General features: G+C 35.1%; 1 protein-coding gene across 2 annotated transcripts in view; it reads right to left on the reverse strand.

The window, feature by feature from the left end:
• Positions 1–19,900, reverse strand: part of LOC143256635 (uncharacterized) — a 68,559-nt gene that overhangs the window by 21,151 nt on the left and 27,508 nt on the right. The window lies entirely within an intron of this gene.

A 19,900-nucleotide genomic window follows, 5' to 3' on the forward strand; every position in this document is an offset into this window, starting at 1 on the left:
GGTTTATCCTCAAAAAATAACCTGTCACTGTTTTATAGGGCATATCTCCTAACACTTAATAGGCTAAAAACTGGGCGACACCTAAATTAACTAATACGCAAGTTTACTTGTTTATTTAAGTAACACCAAGCAACTCAATTATATAAATGATTCCAGTATTGTTTTTAAAGCAGTATTCTCTGTAAACCATTTTACACTTTGTTTTTAGCCTAGCATAGCCTATTGATTAGGTAAATCCCACTATTTATTGGTAAAAAGTAGCTCAAGAGTTGGCGGTGTTGACTAAGTGCTCTTCCTTTAATCCATAAATGCCTAATTAGGAACGGCCATCACAGTTAACTCCTGGGTAAATTTACGCAAACTTTTAATAAAATAAACCAAACTATCTTGTTTTTAATAGACGACGAATGAGAACATTAGTTATTAGCTGCAAATGAGACAACAACGTGAAGTTCAGCCCTTCAAATCTTTACAGATAATTTAGACCAAGAATGCGAATAGTTTCAAGCACTTCAAACTTCGTTGCTTAATGAGACAAACAGTTTTAATCTTTGTAACAAAAATTTATACTCAAGCACTTCAAAGTTTAATTATAAACATTACATAAGTTTTAAAACTCAAGCATACCCTTGGGAACGGTAACTGATACAGCCATATCCCTAAAAACCAGAGAAGTTTATTCATTTCAACATTAAATACGTTTACACCGTTAATAATGATGGTAAAAAATATAAATAATGTTTAAAATGATGTTATTTAAAATCCACAGACCACTTGCACGATGATTCGTGCATCTCAATCCAGAGAAGTTTTAAAAAGTCAATTTTTAATACGTGGTCAAGCACATCTGCAGAGATCTGATATAGTGCAATGTTTCCAAAATATTTTAGATTTTGTACAACTTACATATAAACAAAATAAATAAATAGTTAACTTCGAACAAAACTTGTTAATTATCATCATGAACCACGATAATGGTTCATAATAGGGATCGCCCTAGTATTTCACAAAGATGCTAAGGGAGCACTACGGACAAAAATCATCTTAAAAAGCAGACTTCTTCTTGAAACAATACTCGAGATTTTTTTCTATTTCATTGCAAATGCTGATAAAATATTGGTTATAGTAAAAATGTTGGTTTAATGATTGTTAGACAAAATTCATTCATTTGTTCATCATATTATTATCATTGTTTCACAACCCTACAGAAAAAAAAACAGTAATGCATATTTTATTCAACTCAGGGCAAACATACTGAAAACCTCTTGTGCAAATCATAGGACTATTTTTCATGTTGATTGCTTAAAGAAAAAATATATGTTTTTTATCACTACAAGCCAAGTTTCTCATCAAGCCTACACCAAAATCGGCCAAGTATACTGCACCAACATTTATGTAGAGCTACTAAACAAACTACTCGAAGGTTTTAAGGCTATTTTCAAGTCGATTCTTGAAAGCAGACATTTTTACCCTCTACTAAACTTTTCTAAGTTATTCTTCGCTACTGACATAAGATCTTCCAAGCTATTCACACATCAAATAAACGTATTTAAGCACCATTATACAAGTCGGAAATGCCCATTTTATACTTGTGGAAAACTTCATTTAATTACAATAAACAATGTGCATATTTATAATAGTGTTTCCAACCTTATCACCATTGATTGAATATAGTTTTAGAAACCATTACAGATGAAATTGTTACGAATATTAAACCGATAATAGCAATGAATGTAGTATTAAGTATGTCACAGGACAGTTTTAAAATTAATTCAAAAATCTCTTCGTTTATTTGCACTGAAGAGTTTTTGTAATTCCTTCATTTTCTGTCACAGAAAAAAATATTGTGTTTTACTAATACGCATTAGCTGGAAACTGTCTCTGTCATCATTTCTCGAATTCTCTGTTCTTTACTATTTCTTGAGTTCGCTGTTGTACTCTGTCTCTAAGTGATTTTTTGTGACTATTCCAGTAAGTTTTCTAGCAGTAGAAGATTACCACAGTAGATTTATCTGTGAATGGTGGTTTTTTCCTACTGATTTTCATACTTCGCAAAAATTCTGAGTGTGTATTTTATTATTATTCATATTTTTATTTCATAAGCCTACAGCAAAATTTGCTGTGTATTTTGCACTCAAATATAGACAGATATTCTAAATGAAACGCTACAAATGTTCACGCCCTGTTTAAAAAAGTTGATTATTTTTCATTGAAAACTGATTTACGCATCTATAGATAGAATATATGCAATGTTGTTGCGAGCGGGTTCCTCTGTACTCGACGTTTGTTAAGTACATGTTTACGTGAAATTTCAGGCAGAAAACAACCTAGCTCAGTAAATAACGTTGGATGAGGAAAAAGCTAATATAGCAGTAAACTACTGAAAAACATTTGACATTCAACTGAATGCATATGTACGTATATCGCTTAAAATGTATTCACCATAAACGGACATAAAAAAACTTAATAAACGAGATAATTAAAAATTGTTAATTTAAATTAAAAAGTGGAATATGGATCGTCAGAAGATTACAGAAACAAGTTGAATCAAAATGCAAATATTATATTTTTAAGCCTACAACTACAGATTCTAAAAGAAGTCATCACACTAATCCAAAAATAGTCTACATTATTTTCTTAAGCTACAGATCCATTTTTTTTACTCCAGTAAGATTCATAAGTATTATAGACATATATCATATTTTGTCTATTCTAAAAATATATTCCATTCTTACTACCTAAATGCACATGCGCACTGTCAGGTACTTTTCAGTTTGTACATACAGTAAATACATATATAGATGTTTTGGGCTAAGGATTCTTCTACCTTAAGTGTTGTAAATTAGTAAATAATAACAATAACAACAACAACAACAATAATAATAATAAAAGAACAACATGTACTCCATTTGTTTTCAAAATAATACATATATATTTGGAAGAAGTTAAACGTATATACAAAATTTCTTTACACTATGGGGGCCATAGTTATATCTTTAACCCTTTTCTTGTCAAACGTCCACTTAGGCTTATTCAATTGCTTTAGAATCAGTTGACAAACCGAACTATTTTTTCTTTATTTCTATTGCCAGACTATCCGCGTGTAGTTTACTTACGCTGTCGTTGAGTTTTCGCGGTTGTATCCTGTACTTCAAAAATTGTCTGTTCCTTTATCGTATTTCCAAGATTTGTCTGTTTTTTTGTCAAAATCCATTCAGGCTGGTTCAATTACTTTAAAACACTCTTTGACGAGACAACTTATTCTCCTTGCCTCTTACGAAATTGTTAATCTTATTCTAACATATCAACCGTTAGGCTTTCACTCCACGATGGTTTACTTTGCGTTTAACCGAACTTTCCCCGCGACTTTAATCTCTTCTGCTATTTTTCGTCTGAGCAGCTATTTATCCGTCTATCACTTAAGCCTTTTAGAAATCTCAGTATCCTCACATCAATGGATTGCATGCGACATTCGATCGCCTCGGCATCAACGAATTATAAACATAACTTCCAATAATCGTCTGTTTTTCGTACGTATAGGCTTACTTTCAATATTCGTTCCGCTTCTAACTCTCTTACTACGAAAAACTAAACTATAACGAAATATTCATTCACAAAATAAATAAATTATTAATACCTACATTAAATAGTATTTTATATCTGACACACGCTCGCTTCATTTCAATTGACGTAAAACTAAAGGTGAATGTAAATATACTTAAGTAGACAATTTGTACGGCAACGTTCTAAAATCTCGTAAAATTTTTATAAAGTTCTAATGTTAACGCGCATAATAACATTATAAATTTATCTATTGGTAATATTAAATATGGTGAAGTTTAGCTCTAACTAAAGTCAAGCAAAAAACGTACATAAGTTACAGTGTTAATTTATCTCTTTATCAAATACGTACTTAATAAATTGCTTAACTAATGTTAGGCCTAAGACATGTGGACGTATACATTTCTGTCTGCGATTGGAATGCTGCATTTATAGACGTGCTATTGTAATAAAAAATACTAATTTGACCACAAATGTTTTATGGGTCTGTGCTTGTATAGTGATAATATCTTTAATATTTTCGCAAATAATAATGATTAACTAAACAAATACATTATTTTTGGAAATCCATTTCTTCATTTTTGTTCTTCAGTCTTCTCATGTATTAGGACTGAAATTTATAGTTTAAATTTTTGGGGACCACAAATACAGTGAAAGAAGACAAACATTAGAAAAAAAACAACATCTATTAGATAATTTTCAGTTGTGAAATTAAACTAAATATAGTTGCCTTCTCTCTAGTCTATCAGTTTTAAATGACCGACAGCTATACGCTTAGCTTTTAAGATTAACAAACGTTCTGAACTACTCAAATATTATTTTGAGGTGTTCCCTGCTAGTACAGCGGTAAGTCTATGGATTTACAACGCTAAAATCAGGGGTTCGATTCCCCTCGGTGGACTCCGGAGATAGCCCAATGTAGCTTTGCCTTTAAAAAAAATGCACGCTAAATAAGAGGAAATATTCTCCACAATTTCCCTTTATTTTTTATTAACAGTGATATTTCCTAGTCTATTCCACGTTTACAGAAAAATAACGATATTCCGTATTGTAGCCCATGAATTGTTAGCTGAGGATATAACCGTTCATGATTTTTTTGATGGGCGTTATGTCACTGCTAGTTACAGATTCACTGATTAAGACTTTACTTAGTACATCTCAAAATTTTCTAATAAATGGTGATATTCTTTAACTCAGCTCAGAGTCGAAAGAAAGTATTGCTAAACTACTCCAAAGGTACATAGTTAACGGATGTGTTCTCCACTTTAGCTCAGAGTTATTAACAAAAGTAAAAACATTTTCAGCCTGTCTCAAATTTTGTGATAATTAGTGCTATTCGCGACATTAGCACAGTTTTTATTTTGTATTTCGCGCAAAGCTACACGAGGGCTATCTGCGGGGGGGGGGGGGCAGCAAATTTGGCAAAAAAGTGGTCCTGTATCTTTATATGTCGCAATCGTTCATTGTACAGTTATTGAGAGCAGCTTAATGGCCTACTCCTGTCTATAACTCGCCTTTTCAGCCGTGGGGAAGTTATAATGTGACGGTCAATTCCACCATTCGTTGGTAAAAGAGTAGCCCAAGGGTTGGTAGTGGGTTATAATGACTAGCTGCCTTCCCTCTAGTCTTATACTGCTAAATTGGGAACGATTAGCGCAGATAGTCCTCCAGTAGCTTTGCGCGAAATTCAAAATCAAGTCAAACGAAACCTGTCTATAACATACTTGCACTACTCTCACATAGATCACACTTTTGTAAGAAACCGATGTTGAATTTGGTTTCAGGTTAAATGACTATGCCCTTGTTATTTAGCCACATCCTTATACAGGGTGTTCAAAAAGTTACTGTGCACTTATATATTTATTAAAAGACATGTGTCAATATAGAATACAAGAGGTAAATATGAATGACAATTATAAACAATGTTGTAAGTGACCCCCGTTGGCATCAATAAAGGCTTGGATCCTTCTTATTTTGTTTCTAAACACCGCTATCAGTTGCTGGCTTGAAATAGACTGAATGAATGCTTTCAAAACTGCACAGTGACTTTCCGAACACCCTGTAGTTTGACTACTATTGATTTTATCATACGTTAACACAAGTTCTTGTTACATATAGTTAACATCAGCAATATAACAGTTCTGTAAATAATATGACACTATCGCAATAGTTTATTTATACCAGTTTCTGATAATCATTTTCTTTGCCACATTAACGAACATTTTAACGTTTATTCTCAATTCTTTATAATACTAAACTTCTTTACAGGCTTATCTTGTTTATTTTTTCGGAAGATTTTTATTTCCTGTAGCCAATTGGCCCGGCATGGCCAGGTGGGTTAAGGCGTTCGACTCGTAATCTGAGGGTCGCGGGTTCGCATCCCGGTCGCACCAAAACATGCTCGCCCTCCTATCGAGTAGCTTTGCGCGAAATTCAAAACAAACAAATATGTCTAACAATACCATTTTAAATCTATCCTTTGACACATAACAAACACATTTAGCAGTGTTAGACTAGAGGGAAAGCAGCTAATCATCACCACCCACTGCCAACTCTTGGGCTACTCTTTTACCAACGAATAGTGGGTACGGCGGGAAGGGCGAGCATGTTTGGTGTGATAGGGATTCGGACCCGCGACCCTCAGATTACGAATTGAGTGTCTTAATCACCTGGCCATGCCGGGCCGTCTCATAGTATATTTTCCTTGTATTAGTTTAATTCTGAAAGATTTTAATGGACGATCTTTAATTTATTATATATTATTTTGCAACTTCATAAACATTAACTTATGGTTGTTTGCTATAGGTGAAACTACTTTTATTAGTTCAACGCAATTTAAACAGTAACATTTGTCGTCGTAAGTTTTTCTCATTCACAGCTATCACTGTTTTCTAGAGGTAGACTGCAGAATAGTTTAATGAGTTTTAAATGTCCTAAAGGCTCATTAGGGATAATTAGAGAAACGTCAGACATTTTATTCTGATGCTACATAAAAAAATCTACGATAGCAGTTCAGGCTAACAGCTGGTGTTTCTGTGTTCCTTAAGGTACAGTATGCTGTATTATTTTACTCATTGTTACTTTTATCAATATAATGGTTAGACTGTTTGAAATATAGAGTTTTACTACTTTTTAATTGTATTACTTAATATTATACTTTAATCATAAAGTGTTTTTTTTTAATATCTGCATTAACTCTCCTTAATTTAGTAGTAACAGGCTAGAGGGAAAGCAGCTAGTTAACACCAACCACCATTAACTTTTTGGCTACTCTTTTATCAATGAACTGACTGTTACATTTATAACGTCCCTACGACTGGAAGGGTCGAACTAGCAACCTGCAAAATGCGAGTTGAGCGCCCTTATCGCTAGGCTATGCCAGGCTACATATATTTTGTTTGCATTATTAGATGTTTAGGACTAATCTAAATTTCTTAAACTGGTCAAATCTTGTGAGATATTATTGGAATTACGGTTGGAAATATGGTTAGTAGGGAGGGCAGTTAACTGATGAAAACAATGCATTCTTTCTTTGTAAGTTTGGTTTGTTTCGAATTTCGCGCAAATCTACACGAGGGCTATCTACGCTAGCCGTCTCTAATTTTGCACTCTAAGGTAAGAGGGAAGGCAGATAGTCATCACCACCCACCAACAACTCTTAGGCAACTCTTTTACCAACGAATAGTGGGATTGAGCGTCACATTATAACGCTCCCCACGGCTGAAAGGGCAAACATGTTTGGTGCGACCGGGGATTTGAACCCGCGACCCTTGGATTACGAGTCGAGTGCTTTAACCACCTGGCTATGCCGGGCCTTGTTTGTAAGTAGGAATATAATGAAAGTCTATTTAATTAGCTGTGGAAATTGCCAAGTTTATTTTAAGTTTTCCTCTAAGTACATAGCTTGCACTGATCTGAAACTAATATCAATACATTCCCATGCTAGACATATGTAGGCTTTAGGTGCAAGGAATATTCCCGCTTTGGAAAATCTAAATCCCCTGTGAGAACACATTTTTACGATTTGAGCATACAAATATCAAAAAGGGATGTTGTATGTTATCCCTAAAATTGACCAGTTTTCCATGATATTATGGTCCTTCTGACGACATACGATGTATAAATTAGTTCTGATACATGGTTGCTATTCAACTGCGATTTTACATCACGTGACTTGCTGTTTTGCATCTTAAAGATCGTTTTAGTATAACGTATTCAATCTTCTGTAAAGTACGATGTTGTGTACTTGTAACTAGATAGTTATGGAAAAGCAACATGCATACGCAAATGAACACGAAAGAGTATAATATGCTAAATGCAACAACGTTTTTGTGCTCAGGTCAAGTGGATTCTATAGATGAATTACAACTGTTGCCATAGAAACCATCCGAAACGGAATTTGAAAGTCCCGATATCTGTTTGTTCACCATCACGAAACAACGACTTGTTAGAGAAATTGTATACCGTAGTTTCATTTAAGACTTAGTTATTTTTCTTAATTTCTTAGTTAAGCTTGTTGCGCGCTACACAGATCACAGATACATCCCAGTAAACGAAGAGTGTATTTGTACATTTGTTTGCCCGATGCGTATTTGTGAGGTGGTGATTTCTGTAGATTCGGAATACTGATAACCACACCTTAAACCATAATAAAAAGGCTTAAGAAACCAGTAAAATTGCCAAATTATATTCGTTTTCAACGCTGAGGTTTCATGGGCACACAGGACGACACATTTTATATCTCTCTACCTGTCTTTATTAAAGTATAGTGCTGTACATAGGACTTCACATTTTATGTCTCTCTACCTGTCTTTATTAAAGTCTAGTGCTGTACACAGGACGACACATTTTATGTCTCTCTGTTCGTCTTTATCAGATGAAACAAGCAGTACTTACTTTACTATTACACAAAAGTTTGAAAACTTAAAAGACGTTAACACATGGTATACTAGACAACAACAAAACATAGTGGAAGAGTTGCTATTTGACCATGCTTGATCTGTTATGAATTTCGAGCAAAGCTACACGAGGGCTATCTGTGCTTCCCTGTCCCTAATTTAGCAGTGTAAGACTAGAGGGAAAGCAGCTACTCATCACTACCCACCGCAACTCTTGGGCTACTCGTTCACCAACGACTAGTGGGATTGACCGTCACATTATAATGCCGTTACAGCTGAAAGAACGAGCATGTTTGGTGCGACAGGGATTCGAACCTGCGACCCTCAGATTAGAAGTCGAGTGCCTTAACCCCTTGGCCATACCAGGCCATTTGACCATGTAAAAATATATACACTATTTTTATTCACAACCAATACCATCAAACACTCGATATCGCTATACCTGATTCGGCTTAAAATATAGATAACGAATTAGTTCAACGATGGAACATGTCTTTTACTACAGTTTGTACACTTCGACTAAATTTATGAGTAGATTGTTTTTGAAGCACATGCGATTAGTTTCATAATGTTAAGATTCTCCTAGTTAGCGATATAAACATTAACTTTGTCTGTCTAAAACTTTAGCTTATGCGTCGATAGGCTATCAAAATAAAACAAGAATAAGTAAAATCATACGATAACTTTCCTTGAAGGTAAAGACAGTCTTACTAACAACTTTACAAGGAGAAATCATACGAATTACAAAACAAAAGTACAACTTAAAGTTATCGCTATATGTAGGAAAAACTATCAAGCTGTTTACTGCTGCCCCCTATTGTTATGTCTGAGGAATTAGGACGCTAAAAAACAGGTTTCGATACCCGTGGTCGGTAGAACACATATAGCCCATTGTTTAGATTTGTGCTTAACTTGAAACAAACAAAACAAGCACACGCACGTGTTTAATGAAAGGAACGCAGATCTCTTGTAATACCAAAACCACCTAAAGCAATTATACTGTGTCAGTGAAATAGGGGATGTACAACACCTTTTATCCGAGTTTTATACGTGATGAATAAAACGGATACAGTTTATAGCAGAGACAAGCACAGTGTTTTTAATGTGTTGTGTACCAAATTCGCAAAACATTTTAGTATACGAGTTAATTACAAAATTGAGCAATTAATACAGTTATGTTACATCCGGTTTATATGAACCATCTGTCTGTCTGGTAAACCAGTATTTAATCTACGTACACTCATACTTTCTGATACCCCCAGGACCGGGTGTGGGTTAGTGATGAACGTGCTTGGACTGTGATCCAGAGTGTTTCTTAGTTCGAATCCCAATTCCTCAAAACGCTTTCTACACTGGACCCGTGTGTTCGCTATATTCAGGTATAAAAGTTTCAGACAAATTCCACTGTTCGACCACACAAGAAAAGTCCAAGAGTTGGCGGTGGGCGCTGTTGACGAGATGCTTTCCCTACAGTTTGTCGCTTCAATGTCTCCCGCTGGGACAGTGGTACGTTTATGGATTTACAACGTTAAAATCGGGGTTCGATTTCCTGCGGTGTACATAGCAAATAGCCCGACGTGACTTTGCTATAAGAAAAAAAACACACACAAACACACTGTCGCTTTAAAATTAGGAATAACTATGCACATATAACCGTTGTATACATAGCTTTGCACGAAAATTCTAAAAGAAAAAAACCGAAACAAAACTATACACAGTTCTTTCACACACATATATACACGCATAAACCGTCATCCATAACCTCTGTTTCACTTTAAATATGTTTTTTGTATATTTTAAAGAGATGACAGCCTCAACGTAACACGTTTTTTAACTGTACTAAATAACTCTGAATTTGTGACGTGTTCCACGGGCGTGGACGTTAGATTTCCAACGTTCGATACTACACCTGGCTTGTGTTGTGCCTCCCAGTGGCACAGCGGCACGTCTGCGGACTTACAACGCTAGAAATCAGATTTAGATACCGGTGGTGAGCAGAGCACAGATAGTTCATTGTGTAGCTCTGTGCTCATCTTCAAAACAAAACAAACTGAATTTGTGTTTATTTTAATATTTCGTTTCATTTCAGTTCATTGTCTTAAAGCTGTTTTCCTTTTTTTCTCTCTACCGCATTATATCGAGACGGTGTACGATATCCTTGCAAGTCAATTTGTTGCGATTCTTAGCTACATAACAGTTTAAATATACTAGGCTTACATCTTCTAAACATGACAAATAAAATCGCGAATACTTTGCGTAAGAGATCTTTTCAACGACATAAGGGTCTTTAAATCTGGCTAAAAGATATTGGCTGTATGTAGCTGAATAGTGAAACCAGATGTTAATCAGAGACGACGTCCCTACTACCAGACAGGGTGAGTTTGTATCAACATTTTGCAGCACATGGACAAGTTTTACTTATCTGTCATTCCTTGAAGCACGTGCGATCATTGTTATTCTTGGCAATCATTAGTTATTTTGTCAGCTTCACTCTAAAATATACATGAGCGACAGAAACTTCTTTTGCATTTTGATACGCGAGCAAACTCATTTCTGTCTATTTCCATATTAAAATTCGAAGTTTCTTTTTCTAATTTTGTGTACACAGTTTTCAGAAATAGCGAAGACAAAAAGGCGCACACTTCGATTTTCAGGTCGTAAGGACTATAATCATTTAATATATTGTTTGTTTGTTTTTTGAATTTCGCGCAAACCTACACGAGGGCCATCTGCGCCAGTCGTCCCTAATTTAGCAGTGTAAGACTAGAGGGAAGACAGCTAGTCATCACCACCCACCGTCAACTCTTGGACTACTCTTTTACCACAGATTGGTGCAATTGACCATCACTTATAACGCCCCCAACGGCTGAAAGGGTGAGCACATTTGTTGTTACGAGGATTCGAACCCGCGACACTCAGATTACGATTCGAGTGCCTTAACCACCTGATTACGCCGGGCTTATTTAATAGAATGTACCACAAACTAAAATGCACAAAATGCATTTGTGTTACTATTTGTAATGCACATTTAAAGAAAACAACACACAAAATATTAATATCAAAACGAGAAATAACTTAAAACTTGCGGTATAGGAGTTACTGCAAGAGATAACAAAATAAACTATAATTACTTGTGTCATAAAACACTAGTTTTTGTGACATGTTGATTACCGTTAATTTCTGTACTTGATAAAGACGTTCAGCTCAACTGATATCAAAAGTATTTAGCTGTTTGTAAAGGATCCGTTTTGTTTAATTATAGTGTTAAACCTAATTAAAGATTCTACCCTTTTAACATGGTGTACAGCATAATTAAAACATTTATCTTCTTTAATTGGCGTTTAAGTTAATTAAAACTACTATTGTTTTTAGACAGCATTTACAATAAATACTGCTTCTTCTTGAAAGTTGTTTAAAGTTCAAGTAAAAGGCCGATCATTTATACGCGAATTCAAAACAGGTATTTTTTTTTTTACATGGCGTTCAATCCATACAAAACTTCTCTAACGTTCAAGTCAAGTGATTAGCATGCCGAGATTCGGATCGAAAGGTCCAACGTTCACGCTATGATTTTTATGTGCAGAGCCGTTGTAAGAGTAAAGAATGATTAGATTTACCACTGTGGAACCGAACCTCAGATTTTAGCGATGTAATTCCGTAAACTTACTGCTATCCTACTGGGAGACTTTCTTTCTCTTTGTTTTTTTGGCCCGGCATGGCCAAACGTGTTAAGGCGTGCAACTAGTAATCTGAGGGTCGCGGGTTCGCGTCCCCGTCGCGCCAAACATGCTCGCCCTTTCAGCCGTTATAATGTGATGGTCAATCCCACTATTCGTTGGTAAAAGAGTAGCCCAAGAGTTGGCGGTGGGTGGTGATGACTAGTTGCCTTCCCTCTAGTCTTACACTGCTAAATTAGGGACGGCTAGCACAGATAGCCCTCCAGTAGCTTTGTGCGAAATTCAAAAACAAACAAACGCACACAGACACAGACTCATTTTCTCAAGTAATTTAAGACTGCAGCAAAGGTGTAATATCTTTTAGGAATATATTCATCTAGCTTACAGTGAAAAACCGAGAACCCGTGATTTGACTATTATAAGTTACTTTGATTCTGTTATTTTATCGTTGGTACTTGATAACGTAAAGTGCAGACACGACCCCTGTTGCTTATCTTGTACTAATCTAAAGAATCACGAATCTGCAAATAATTCGTGTAAACAGAAAAACAGATGTATACTCCACACCTCTAAAACCAATGAGCCGCCTAGTGGCACAGCGGTATGCCTGCACACTCACACTTCTAGAAAGCGGGTTTCGATACTCGTGGTAGGCAGAGCGCAGATAACCCATTGCGTAGCTTTGTGCTTTAATCCAAATACTCATTCAAAACAAAGAAGACTTATCTGCTTATCATTCAGCCACATCTATCATATTAATGGCGTCCAAAATATAAAGCTTACAATGTTTATGTAGATCAAAGCAGCACTAAGCCTAAAACTGAGCACTTAGCATTGTTTTCTATACTGATGGTTATGGAGTCTGTTCTAGCAGAAATAAATGAAAAAAAAATTACTACAATAAAAACCATGTCAGTTTCACGTAAGGTTCGTTCTAAGCATGCTCTGTTACTAGGCAACAGACATCACCCATCTTCGACACGAGGATGCATGACGTAGTAATAAGAAGATTATTGATGTTCTCTTCTGCACGGTTACCAGGACTACAAATCATGTGTTGTTATGAAAAACCAACAAATTTTACACATACATATAACCAAGTATGAAAACGTTATTTTCGTCCAACGTTTAACTGTATGTGTGTGTGTGTATATATATATATATACATGAACTATAACTCGAGATCATGCAGTATAAACTTGGAATACGGTTTGTTTTCGTCACGATTAACGAAAAGTCCAGTTGTTTGGATTGACGTCATAACTTTCTAAAGTATATAGATAATATAGAAGGTTTATAAATTCAATTTTTGTAGTATTCCATGCACTGATTTATGTCTGGTCTTTTTTAATTCTAGTGGAAGGGTTGATCAGCTTGACCATATTGAACATTACATTATGTTCCGAAAGGAGTTCAAATGTCGCTTTAGCCTGTATCTACTGGTTAGAAAACATTTAGACAATCAAAATGATGTCTGTAGCCCATATCTATTCGTTGGAACTCAGTGAGGTGGTGAAAATGACGCCTGAGCTTGTATTTATTAGTTGTAACCTTATGAGGTAGTTAAAATGCCGTCTCATCTTGTAACCCAGTGAGATATAGTTAAAATGCCACCTCAACGTGAGGTAGTTAAAATGCCGACTTATTTTGCTGTAACCTAGTAATGTAGTTAAAATGCCATATCACCTTGTTGTAAGTTATATATATATATATATATATAGTGAGATAATTAAAGTGCCGCCTCTGCTTGTTGTAACCTAACGAGATAGTTAAAATGTCGCCAGAGCTGTTATCTAACCATTGGAACCCCTGCACGGTTTCGTGCTTTTGAATACCTCAAGGAACACATGCATTTCTGTTACGGGCTTATCAAACGAGAAACGAAGTTGTAAGATGGAATCAAACATAAAAGATTCGTTGATGGTGTTTTGGTACATATTATATATTGTATCTTTGTATGAATGTTCCACACGTTTCAGAACAGCTTACCGGTAGCACTGAACTCGTAACAGTATCTGGAAGACCTAGCTATTAACTTGTCAGAATACAAAACATTAGAATATACGTCTTGTGTCGAATATTCTGAGTGGTGACGATGTAACGCTCCAGAAGAAAGCTGGAATAAAAGAACTCATTATGTGGGCAAATCAGGATGCTCATTTTAGACAGTTTATTCTCGAATTCCTTAAAGATATTAAAGTGACAATCCAGCACGTGCATAAACGTAATATCAAAAGAAAATCTTAGATATACCTGGGTCGCTGAAGAACTTTGTTTCTTCAGTAATTAATCCTGATATTTTCTGGATAAAGATGACTCTTCTATCAGACGAAGAACGCAAATTCAAGGTTTCCTTTTCAATTATAACCTAAAGAAGTTCTTTCTGGCGGGATTGGTTCTTTTGTTTGCTTGTCGTAAAACATTCGCGCCACGTTACGCAACGACAAATCTGAGCAGAGCAGTCCGTAATTTTAGACTGATGAACTAGAAGAAAAGGTAGCTAGTGAATGCTGGGCAATTCTTGATGAGAGAAACCCTCTTGAATTAAAAATGTATCTCAGAACGGCAGGTTAACCTGTTAACCTGAGGATGACTTAGGATGGTCAAAACGTTGTTTTCTACTTTAATAAGTAAAAGTGTTAATTATCATACCAGCTCTTCTAAGATACTTGAATATTGGGTAGTATATGCTGCCAACTCTTGGGATACTTTGAATGACCAATTAGTCGGAATTGACCATCACTCTTAGAATGCATCCGTGGCCCCAAAATGCGGAGCGAATTATTGCGGCAATGTGCAGCGGGCTATGACCCTGCAGATTTAAAGTCTGAGTTTATTAACCACCAGACGATACTTAGAACATGAATAACTTATCAGCGAAGGTGAATAATATTTAATGAACAAGAAAGCTAAAACAACCGAGTTAATTTTAGAGACTCGTTTTTCTTCTTAGTGACAGATCCATAACGGTTTTTATTTATGAAGTATACAGAATTTAAAAAATAATCCATTATGAAACTATTTTTATTTTACTTGTTATCCCACAAGGAAATAAATCTAACTTATTTAGTTAAAGTATTATTTAATAATATGCTTAACTGTCTTCGTTCCATTCTCCTTTAAGTCTGGAACTCTGATGACAATTAAATGTGAATATTAAATCTATTAGTGGCATTTCTGTACAAGCTCGCTTTGGAAATATTCAGAAACCATAAAAAGCTGTTACTAGAGGCTTTGAAATATAAAATATGACACAAAAGTGCAAATTTGTTGGGAGTTACTTTGTGAGAAAAATTTTAGTGTTCTAATTGGGTTGACATGACTTAGTGGTTAGGGTTGCCGACTTGCATTTTGCGAGTCATGGGTTTGAATCCCATCGCCTAATGTTTCCCCTTTCAACACTTCCACGATGTTATAATTTGACGATCAATCACACTTTTCGTTGGTAAAATTAAAGCTAAAGAGTTGGCGGTGGACGTTATTGACTAGTTGCCTTCCCTCTATTCTATTTCTTCTAAATTAGAAATGGCTATCGCAAATAACGATACTCTAATAATGTTATTGTTCTTTTAGTGCAAAGCTACACGATGAACTATCTGCTCTACTTCCTCAGCGGGTCTCGAACTTAAATGTTTGGCACTATAAATCCTTAAAGCTTACTGCTGAACCACCAGGAGCAGAAAGGAAGGTCTAACGATTTTACAGGCTTTTTTAAATTGCATTTTCGGTCTTACGTGATATCCTTGTATCTTGAATGTGTTTAATTAGAATTAAAATAATTCGGATCTTCCTGGCTTCAGACATACCACGTCTTTACACGCTCTGTGTGAACAGTAGTTCCGAACATAACGGTTAACATCATTTGTGGTACTTGGAGGGATATTAACAGATACATTAGAATTATAATCAGAAACATTTATAAAATAAAACGTCTGATTTTATTTAATATTCATATTGAACTTGATGGCAGGGTAAAGGTTGTTAATAAATTTTAACAAACGTTAGCGAGTCTAAATTAACATTTCCTGTTACATTTCAAGGTTAATACATCAGCATGTACAGTGAACTGTTTGTTAGTCACAATAAGCTTACAATTAAGCAAGCAGACAGAGGGGTTCGACTCCTTCCTCTGTTTTCACACAAACTAAATCTAAAGCAGTGACAATAAGTTCTACAGGAACTGCATAAAAAAGAAAAACTTAACAGTCATGAAACTTGTTCATAAATCTCCATCACTGGAATTATCTAATGTTGCTTCGTAAATTTAACCTTCTGCATAATGTTACGCTAAAAGCTGGAATCTAAGGGATAACCCGCCCCTTCGGTGCTTCATTGACTCCAGAAATCACACAGATATTTGTTTATTTAGATATGCTAAAGTCAGATTATAACAATTTGAAATGGTAGATGTAACTTTACATCTAATTTGTCAATGTAAGCAAAACATTTTTATATGAAGAAAGAGGTGATTTATGTTGCCTCTTTTCCGTATGACGTAGCGTTCTGTCAGAAATAATATAAAGTTTAGGTTTCCTTATTTGGAATATCAATGCAGGAATTTTTTATTTATACATTTATTCTAACAGGTTATTTATAATATTTATATTCCAATTTATCACCTTTTAAGTAAGCATTGGAATTTTAATGTCTGTCTTTAATTTTTGTGGTAACGCACGAATTTTAATTCGATTAGCCAGCTCCGAAATCCAAAGTTGTACCACAGAGTCAACAATCGTTTCTCTCTTTATATACATATCTATATATATTACATAAAATTTATCCATAATTATTTTTGTTTCTACCTTCGTATTTTTGTCTAATAAGCCATTTATTTTTGTATCTACTGCTTAAACATTTCTTTAATGACTTTTGTATATTTATAACGTTGTTTACACACATATCTGGTTTACAACTAGCCTATCTTTACTTATGTGTATTATAATGTGTTATAATAACAAGAAATAATTTATTCATATAACATGATTAACTCGACCATATAACGTATAGGCACACTGAATGACCATTTCATTAAGACAGCACTCTAATATTAGGCTGTATTTTTTTTCACTACGAGAATAAATTGGACTCCACATAATATAGACTTCACGAGATGTCGGAAGATAGTTTATTTGAGTATGATCCAGTTCTTGATGAGTACAGCATGCAACTGGTCCAAAGATGTCGGCACAGAAGCATGTTCAAGCTATTCCTCAAGATCTAAATCGGATCGCGATCCAATGATCGCAGTAGTCTAGGAGGTAACCAAACTCACTGTCGTACTCTTCGATCGAACTTAGTCGGATTGAGATCCGATGATTGAGTTGGTCTAGGAAGATAACTAGAGTCATTGTCGTCCTTTTCAATACCAAGATGGTGGATTGCTACATTATCATGTGGGAGGAGAACATGTTTATAATGGCGAAAATGCAGTTTTGTGAGATGGACAAGATGGAAATAGCGTTCAAATAAACCCTCAATGTTTTTAGTCCTTAGACAGAGGACTCCAAGGACGAACCCATGCAAAGAGATCGTTACCCACCCTTCCACTCGTTATAGGAACAATATAAGAGGGTCAAGTGCCTCATGTAGTTTACACTACATCTCACTCTACTGGGGAAAAAGTAAAATGTTCCTCATCAGATCACATTACATACTTTAGATTATCAATCGTGTGTAAGTTACACTAAGAATACCAACATAATTGCTCTAAGAGTGTACATTTCTAAGTGGTTAAATAACAGTTGTTATAATGTTCTAAGAGTGTACATTTCTAGGTGGTTAAATAACAGTTGTTATAATGCTCTGAGAGTGTACATTTCTAGGTGGTTAAACAACAGTTGTTATAATGCTCTGAGAGTGTACATTTCTAGGTGGTTAAACAACAGTTGTTATAATGCTCTGAGAGTGTACATTTCTAGGTGGTTAAACAACAGTTGTTATACTGCTCTAAGAGTGTACATTTCTAGGTGGTTAAATCCTAGAACAAAGTCTGATATTTTTTTTGCTCTTTACGGACCTATTTGATATTTTTTTAAAGTTTGTTGTAGAGTTTGAGGTTAGACATCTCTGAAGCGCAAGTCTTTGATAATGACGCTCTTAATAGGGAGACGCGTACTAAACAGCTCTTTTAAAGACTTAAGAAATATTATTCATATATAAGACTAATCATGACATGACTAAATCATCACAATGTAATCCTGTAATAAAGCATGTGATCAATATCTACAAATAAATGAAGTGCTTTACAAATTAATGCTAGAAAGTGGCCAACCAGTGCATTTGTCTATTAATATTTCTGTCTACATACTGTCTAATAATCTCCCCCATTTATCTATACGCAGTCTAGATTTTTTTAAGTAATCAGTTAAATTTTGTTTCTGTAATATCTGGGCATAGTTTACTATATTTTGTCTATAGGTATCGTATGCCTTTATTTATGATTACGTTAAATAATGGTTTGTATGTTTGTTTGTTTTTTGAATTTCGCACAAAGCTACTCGAGGGCTATCTGTGCTAGCCGTCCCTAATTTAGCAGTGCAACACTAGAGGGAAGGCAGCTAGTTATCACCACCCACCGCCAACTCTTGGGCTATTCTTTTACCAACGAATAGTGAGATTGATCGTCACATAACACCCCCACGACTGAAAGGGCGAGCATGTTTGGCGCGACGGGGATGCGAACCCGCGACCCTCAGATTTCGAGTCGCACGCCTTAACACGCATGGTCATGCCGAGCCTTAAATAACGGAATCATGATGGATAATTTTGGCTCAAAACTTAAAATGGGTTGTTACTTAGATACAGCTATTGTTAAACAATCTAACTAATGTTGAAACATCAAGCTTGGTTTCTTTTCGAATATATTTTGAAACAAAAACGTACTTTTGACAAGTGAATAACATCATAGAAAGTATTTGCGTTGAGATTAAAATAAAAACCTCATTTTACCAAATAAAAAATCTATATAAATTATTGCTCTTTTGATGCGTGAATATTTGTTTTTATAGAAAATAGAACAGGAAATACGAAATAGATAATCCTTTGGGATTGAAAAACAAAACCATCGTCCTGATCCAGATCATGTTTTGCTTACGCGTTATTTAGTGTTTAATTTCAATATTTCATGTTTAGAGAAAATCTGTTTATTCGTTTTAGAATTTTCGCGCAATGCTACAGAAAACCAGCTGCACATAGTCGTCTCTAATTGTAAACTGATAGACAAAAGGAAGGTGAATAGTCAACACCACCCCGTGCATCACCAACTCTTGTCTGGCTGCATGGTGGGAATTAACCATTGCTATCAGACTGCACTAAATTAGAACCCCCGGTTTCACAGTCTGGGCACGTGAACCACGCCCCCTAAATATTTCTGCAGTTATCAGAAGCTGTTTCAAACAAAATATAAGGTTAAGTCAGATATACTTCAAGAAATGTGGGTGTGTTTTTTATTTTAGCAAAGTCACATCGAGTTATCTGCTGTGTCCATCGAGTGGAACCGAACCCATAATTTTAGTATTGTAAATTTGTAGCCTTATGACTTTACTAAAGGAAGACTTTAAAAGATGAAAATTGATGCTTAATTGATGTGAAACAGAGCAGAATTCATACTAGTTGTAAATCAATTGAATCTTGAATTTCTATATAAAAAAAATAATTTTCTGTTGTACACGTTTACTGTAAAACTGGAGTTCAAAGTAAATTTACTGTAAACATTAAAATTTCAGCATGAGGCACTAGTGTTATATTATATATATATATATATAT

This window comes from Tachypleus tridentatus, chromosome 7, assembly GCF_004210375.1.
Source record: "Tachypleus tridentatus isolate NWPU-2018 chromosome 7, ASM421037v1, whole genome shotgun sequence".
Taxonomy (NCBI): domain Eukaryota; kingdom Metazoa; phylum Arthropoda; class Merostomata; order Xiphosura; family Limulidae; genus Tachypleus; species Tachypleus tridentatus.